Source organism: Lynx canadensis, chromosome E2 (assembly GCF_007474595.2).
Source record: "Lynx canadensis isolate LIC74 chromosome E2, mLynCan4.pri.v2, whole genome shotgun sequence".
NCBI lineage: Eukaryota > Metazoa > Chordata > Mammalia > Carnivora > Felidae > Lynx > Lynx canadensis.
In genome coordinates this window covers 40,767,033-40,774,956 of record NC_044317.1, presented here as the reverse complement: position 1 = coordinate 40,774,956, position 7,924 = coordinate 40,767,033, and the positions used below count along the sequence as shown (strand labels likewise).

Sequence of the window (7,924 nt, the reverse complement as noted above, 5' to 3'; positions counted from 1 at the left end):
TCATTAGGGATTCAAATGTGTAGCCATGATTAAGAACCTTGTGGGGGGGGGTGGCAAAAAGAGTGAAGGGAAGTAGGATACAGACTTCCAGTTATGGAATGAATAAATCACAGGAATAAAAGAAACACCATAAGGGAATATAGTCAATGACATTGTGATGGTGTTGTGTGGTGACAGATGGTCGCTACACTTGTGAACAGAACATAATGTACAAACTTGTCAAATCACTATGTTGTACACCTGAAACTAATGCAACATTGAACATTGTGTGTCAGTTATACTAAAAAAAAGAAAAAAAGAGAAAAGAATCATTGTTTTGAAAGATACGGTCTGGGATCCCAATCATAGGGGAAGCAATTTGCCTCAGGTGTGAGGAAAGCTGCTCATTATAGCAGGAAGGAAGGAAGGAGGGAACAGGTGCAGGTAAGTTTGAGAGCTTGATGGGGAACATTAAGGTAGGTCCGCTTAGTTGTCTTACATTTTTAGGAATCTCTACAAAAGTGATCATATAATTCTTCTAAAAATACTATTATTGCAGTATGGTTAACATACAATATTATATTCGTTGCAGAAGTACACATAGTATTTCGACAATTCTATACATTACTCAGTGCTCACTGTGGCAAGTGTAGTCACCATCTGTCACCAACAACATTATTACCATGTTATTGACTATATTCCCTATGCTATTCCCTCTTAATTCTCTTCATCTGTTTCACTCACCCTCTTCTCCCACCCCTCTGGCAACCACCAGTTTGTTCTCTGTATTCATGAGTCTGTTTTTTTGGTTGTTTGTTCATTTGATTTGTTTTTTAGATTTCACATATTTGTGAAATCATGTGATAACTGTCTTTTTCAATATGACTTTTTTTCACTTGGCACAATACCCTCTAGGTCCATTAATGTACTCCCAAATGGCAAGATCTCATCCTTTTTCATGGTTTAGTCGATATTACGTTGTATATATGTATGTATGTACTACGTGTTCCTTTTCATTCATCTGTTGATGGGCATGTGAGTTGCTTCCATATCTTGGCTATTGTAAATAATGCTGCAGTGAACATAAGGGTGCATATATCTTTAAGAATTAGTGTTTTCATTTTCTTTGGATAAATACCCAGTAGTAGAATTACTGGATCATATGGTATTTCTACTTTCAATTTTTTGAAGGAACCTACATACTGTTTTCCATAGTGGTGGCACCAATTTACATGAGGGTTTCCCTCATGTACAGTGAGGGTGCATGAGGGTTTCCCTTTCTCCATATCACTTTTCTCCATATCACTTGCTATTTCTTATCCATTTGATGATAGCCATTCTGACAGGTATGAGATGATCTTTCCTTGTGGCTTTGATTTGCATTTCCCTGATGATTAGTGATGTTGAGCATCTTTTCATGTGCCTGTTGGCCATCTGGATTTCTTCTTTGGAAAAATGTCTATTCAGATCCTCTGCCCATTTTTTATTTGAAATGTTTTTTTTGTTTGTTTGTTTTGTTTTGTTTTATTTTTGGTATTAAGCTGTATAAGTTCTCTCTCTCTCTCTATATATATATATTTTTTGAATATTCACCCCTTTATCAGACATATCACTTGCAAATATTTTTTTCCCATTCTGTAGGTTACATTTTTGTTCTGTTGGTTTCCTTTTCTATTGCAAAAGCTTTTTATTTTGGTGTAGTCCCAATAGTTTATTTGGGACATATTGCTTGTCTTCTTTTAGGAATTTTATTGTTTCAGCTATTACATTTAGGTTTTAAATCAATTTTGCTGATTTTTGTGTATTGTGTAAGAATTGGTCCAGTTTCATTTTTTTTGCATGTAGCTGTCTTGTTTTCCCAGCATCATTTATTGAGAACACTCTTTTTCCCTATTGTGTATTCTTGCCTCCACTATTGCAGATTAATTGACCATATCAGTGTGGTTTATTTCTGGGCTCTCTATTCTGTTCCATTGATCTATATGTCTATAAAAATAGACATAGACATAAAAATAGACATAAAAATGTAGGTACCATACTGTTTTGATTACTATAGCTTTGTAGTATATCTTGAAATCTGGTGTTGTGATACCTGCAGCTGTGTTCTTTCTCAAGATGGCTTTGGCTATTTGAGTTTTTTTGTAGTTTCATACAAATTTTAGGATTATTTTTTCTAGTTCTATGAAAAACGCTATTGGTATTTTGATAGGGATTGCATCACATCTGTAGATTGCCTCGGGTAGTGTGGTCATTTTAACAATAATAATACTTCTAATCCATGAGCATGGTATATCTTTCCATTTGTTTGTGGTCACCTTCATTTTCTTTCATTAGTATCTTATAGTTTTCAGAGTATAAGTCTTTTACTTGCTTGGTCAAATTTATTCCTAGGTATTTTATTCTTTTTGGTGCAATTTTAAATGGGATTGTTTTCTTAATTTTTCCTGCGAATTCAGAAGTATAGAAATGCCATGTCATCCACAAATAGTGCAAATTTTATTTTTTCCTTACCAATTTGGATGCCTTTTTTTTTCTTGTCTGCTGCACCTAGGACTTCCAATACTATGTTGAGTAAAAGTGGTGAGAACGAATACCCTTGTCTTGTTCCTGATCTTAGACGAACTCTAAGTTCTCAGTTTTTCACCACAGAGTGTGACGTAAGCTGTGGGTTTTTTATATATGGTCTTTATTATGTTGAGGTATGTTCCCTCTAAACCTACTTTGTTGAGAGTTTTTATCATGTATGGGTATTATACTTTGTCAAAGGCTTTTTCTGCGCCTGTTGAGGTAATCATATGGTTTTAATCCTTCCTCTTGTTAATGTGATGTATCATGTTGATTGATTTGTGAATATTAACCATTTGTATTCCTGGAATAAATCCCACATGATTGTGGTGAATGATCCTTTTAAAGTATTGTTGAATTCAGTTTGCTAGTATTTTGTTGAGGATTTTTACATCTATGTTCATCAGGGATATTGGCTTGGAGTTTTTTCTTTTCTTTTTTTGTAGTGTCTTCATTTGGTTTTGGTATCAGAGTAATGCTGGCCTGATAGAATGAATTTGGAAGCTTTCCTTCCTCTGTTTTTTTTGGAATATATCCATAACGTATTTAGAAAATTTTGTTTTATTTCTAAACACTGTGGATTTAAAAATATATTTCATACTTGCTAATTTCTAATTTAATTCTAATAATTTAATTCTATTATAGTCAGAGAAAATACTCTGCATGATTTCGATGTATAATATTTGCTGAGTCTTTTTAAATCTCTCAACAAATGGTCTATCTTGGTGAATGCTCCATGTGCACTTGAAATAAATATGGATTTTGCTGTTGGATGGAGTGTTTTATTAGGCTCAGTTAGGTTAAATTGGTTGATTATATCCAGATATTCATTTTCCTTACGGATTTTTGTTGTTGTTAACTTGTTCTATTAACCACCGGCAAGAGAATAAAAATCTTCAGTTACAATTCTAAATTTGTCTATTTCTCCCTCTAGTTTTGTGAATTTTTATTTCATGTATTTTGAGGATCTGTTGTTATGTGCACATGCATTCAGGGTAGGTCCTTTACGAGTTGAACCTTTATCAATATTAAATGTCCCTCTTTATCTTTAGAAGTATTTTTTACTTTGAAATCCTGTCTGATATTAATATAGCTGCATAGCCTTTCTTGTTCTTATTATTTGCGTATCTCTTTTCATCCTTTTACTTTTAAACTTATCTCTGTCTTTATATTTAAAGAGTGTTTGTTATAGGCAGCGTATAGTTTGGTCTCAATATCTTACCTGAACATTAATGATACTTAGTAGTATTATTGATGTCAGGTTTAAGTCTACCAATGTATTTTCCTATTTGCTAGTTGTTCATTTCTTTCCACTTTTGGATTAATGGAGAATTTTTAGTGTTTCATTTTTTAATCAAAGTATAACTGACATATGATGTTAGTTCCAGGTGTACAGCGTAATGATTCAACGTTTGTATATTTTGTAAAATGATCACCACAAGAAGTTTAGTTACCATCTCTCACTTTATTTTTTTTATTTTTTATTAAAAAAAATTTTTTTTAACGTTTATTTATTTTTGAGACAGAGAGAGACAGAGCATGAATGGGGGAGGGGCAGAGAGAGAGGGAGACACAGAATCCGAAGCAGGCTCCAGGCTCTGAGCCATCAGCCCAGAGCCCGACCCGGGGCTCGAACTCATGGACCGCGAGATTGTGACCTGAGCTGAAGTCGGACGTTTAACCGACCGAGCCACCCAGGCGCCCCACCATCTCTCACTTTATAAAGTTACAAATTTTTTTTTCTTATGATGAGAACTTTTAAGATTTCTTTTCTTAGCAGCTTTCAAATTTGCAACACAATATTATTGACTGTTATCACCATGCCTCTCGTTACATCCCCATGATTTACTTATTTTATAACTGGAAGTTTGTACTTTTTTTTAATTTTATTTTTTTAAATTTACATCCAAATGAATTAGTATATAGTGTAATGATGATTTCAGGAGTAGATTCCTTAGTGCCCCTTACCCATTTAGCCCATCCCCCCCACACACCCCCTCCAGTAACCCTCTGTTTGTTCTCCATATTTAAGAGTCTCTTCTGTTTTGTCCCCCTCCCTGTTTTTGTATTATTTTTGTTTCCCTTCCCTTATGTTCATCTGTTTTGTCTCTTAAAGTCCTGATATGGGTGAAGTCATATGATATTTGTCTTTCTCTGACTGACTAATTTCGCTTAGCATAATACCCTCCAGTTCCCTCCATGTAGTTGCAAATGGCAAGGGATGAATATATAAAGAAGTTGTGGTATATATATATATACGTTTTGACCACCTTCACTTGTTTCACCCACCTCCCGCTCTCTCCCCTCTGGCAACCACAGTCTAATCTCTGTACCTGTAAATTTTGCTCTGTTTTTGTTTTTTCATTTGTTTTGTTTTTCAGATTCCAAGGGTAAGTGAAGTCGTATGGTATTTATGTTTCTTTGCCAGACTTATTTCATTTAGCATAGCCTTCATTTATTTCACTTATCCTCAGGGTCCATCCATGTTGTCTCAAATGGCAAGATTTCATTCTTTTTTATGGCTGAGTAGTATTCCATGGTATCCATATATCTATCTCACGCTTTCTTTATCCTCTCATCCATTGATGGACACTTGGGTTCTTTCCACAGTTAGGCTGTTATGTTGCAACGAACATAAAAGTGCACATATCTTTTCAGTTAGTGTATTTATTTTCTCCAGACATATACCCAGACGTGGAATTACTGGATCATAAGGTAGTTTTATTTTTAGTTTTTGAGAAACTTCCATACTGTTTTTCATAGTGGATGCATCATTTTCCACTCCCACCAACAGTGAGTGAAGCTTCTCTTTTCTCCACATCCTTGGCTATTTCTTATCTTTTTTAAAATAATAGCCATTCTTACAGGTGTGAGGTGATACCTCATTGTGGTTTTGATTTGCATTTTCCTGATGATTAGTGATGTTGGACATCTTGTCATGTGCCTGTTGGCCATCTGTATGCTCTCCTTGGAAAAATGTCTATTCAGGTCCTCTACCTATTTCTTATTTGGAGGATGATGATGATGATGATGATGCATGATGTATGATTTCTTTATGTATTTTAGATATTAACCTCTGACCATATATATGATTTGCAGATACCTTCTCCCTTTCAGTAGGTTGCCCTTTTATTTTGTTGATGATTTACTGGCTACGTACAGTTTCTTACTTTGCCATAGTCCTATTTGTTTATCTTATGTGGTCAATGCCTTTGGAGTCAGGTGCAAAAGAATATATCCAAAAGTGATGGCAAGGAACTTACTGCTTTTTTCTCTTCTAGGAGTTTTATTATTTCTTGTCTTACATTCAAGGATTTAATCCATCTTGAGTTCATTTTTGTGTGTGGTGTAAGATAGCGGTCCGGTTTCATATTTTTTGCATGTGGCTCTCAGTGAGGCACTTCTCCACCATGACAGCAATGCCATATTCCATGTAGTAACGAAAAATAAGAGGATGTATGATTTTTAACTCAATGAATGTATAAAAATGTACCTATTGTATAGGCAACTTCTTACATAAATTCCCCAAATCTCTCCCTCCTGGTATCACACCCTTTTGTAATCTCCCACTCTTGAGTGAGCAACTTAGAAAGTTGCTTTGAATGAATAAAATACAGCAAAATTAACGGGAAATTATTTCATGATTACTTCACAAAGGATTCCTAACACTCTTTTGCATTTTCTCTGCTTGCTTGTTATGGTGAAGTAAGCGGCAATACAGAGAGGGCCATGAGGCAACAAACGGAGGGCTGGCTCTTACCAACAGCCAAAGAGAAAATAAGGCCCCAATTGCAAGGGCTTGCAAGGAACTGAATCTTGCCAACAACCACATCAGTGAGCTTGGACATGAATCGTTCTCTGGTTGACCCTTCGGAAAAAAACTTCAGCCTCAAATGTCATCTAAGGGTAGTCTTAGAGACTTAGAGAACCCAGAAAAGCCATGACTAGATATCACAAACATTGTGATATTATAAATGTTGTTGCCTTAAGTCCTTAAGGGTTGGGATAATTTGGTACACAGCGATAGATTAACAATACATTTCTCCTATCTACTATTTTTGGACATTCCTCCCCACTCTTTTATTTGATGTTGTAAATAATGCTGAAGTAAATAGCCTTGGGCACATCTTCTTCATCTTCAGAAGTGAATTTCCGTAAGTGGGGTTGATAAGTCTAAAGGTGTGAGCAGTGCTCACTTTGGTAGTGCATCTAATAAAAACTTGGAATGATACAGAGAAGACTGACATGGCCACTGCATAAGGATGACGTGTATACTCATGAAGTGTTCCATATTGTTTACAAAGCCTTAAAAGCAATTCAGTGGAGGAAGGACAGTCTTTTTCAACAAATGGTGCTGGAGGGAGGGGACCTCCATAAGTAAGAAAATGAACCTCAACCTGAACTTCACATCATGTACACAAATCAACTCAAAATGGATTATGGACTTCCATTCAAAACGTGAAACTATAAAGCCTTCAGGGAAAAAAAAAACACTTTGCATCTAAGGCAAGACAAAGAGTCCTTAGACCTGGCACCAAAAGCACACTTTAGAAAATAAAAAGTTGATAAATTAAGTCTTGTCAAAGTTAAACACTCATCTTTTGTGAAAGTCTAGGTGAAGAAGATGAAAACAATCAACCTATTGGGAGTAAACATTTACAAATCACATGTCCCACAAAGGAATAGTATCTAAAATATATAAAGAACACTGAAAACTCAGTAGCAAAAAAAAAAAAAAAAAAGTCAAATTAGAAAATGGGCAAAAGGCACAAACAGACTTTTCAATGAAGATGATATGCAGATGGCAAACACACACATGAAAGATGTTCAGCATTATGAGCCATCAGGGAAATGCAAATTAAAACCATAATGAGATATCACTACATATGGATCAGAATGGAGAAAATAAAAAACAGTGACATTACCAAATGCTGGCAAGCACGCAGAGGCACTCGATTACTAATACATTGTTGGTGGGAATATAAGATGATATACCCACTCTTGAAAACAGTTTGGCAGTTTCTTATAAAACTAAACATGAAATTACCATATGAATCAAAAACTGTACTCTTGGACATTTATCCCAGAGACATAAAAACTGTATTCACACAAGCACCTGTACATCAATGCTTTTAGTGGCTGTATTCACAGTAACCCCAAGCTAGGAACAGCTCTGATGTCCTTCAGCAAGAGAATGGTTAAGCCATGGTACATATATACATGGAATATTACTAAGCAACACAGATAAAAGAACTATTGATATGTAGAGTGACTTAGATGGGTCTCCAGGGAGTTATTCTGAGTGAAAAAAGAAATCCACTCTCCAAGTGTTACATACCATGTGATTCTTTGATATACAAATTTTGAGATGACAAAGTTT

General features: G+C 35.2%; 1 non-coding gene across 1 annotated transcript; it reads left to right on the top strand.

Moving 5' to 3' along the window:
- Positions 1–6,732: 6,732 nt before the first annotated feature.
- LOC115503619 lies at positions 6,733–6,841 on the top strand. The gene has a single exon (XR_003965454.1). It is a non-coding gene; the product is annotated as a U6 spliceosomal RNA (small nuclear RNA).
- The last annotated feature ends 1,083 nt before the right edge of the window (positions 6,842–7,924 follow it).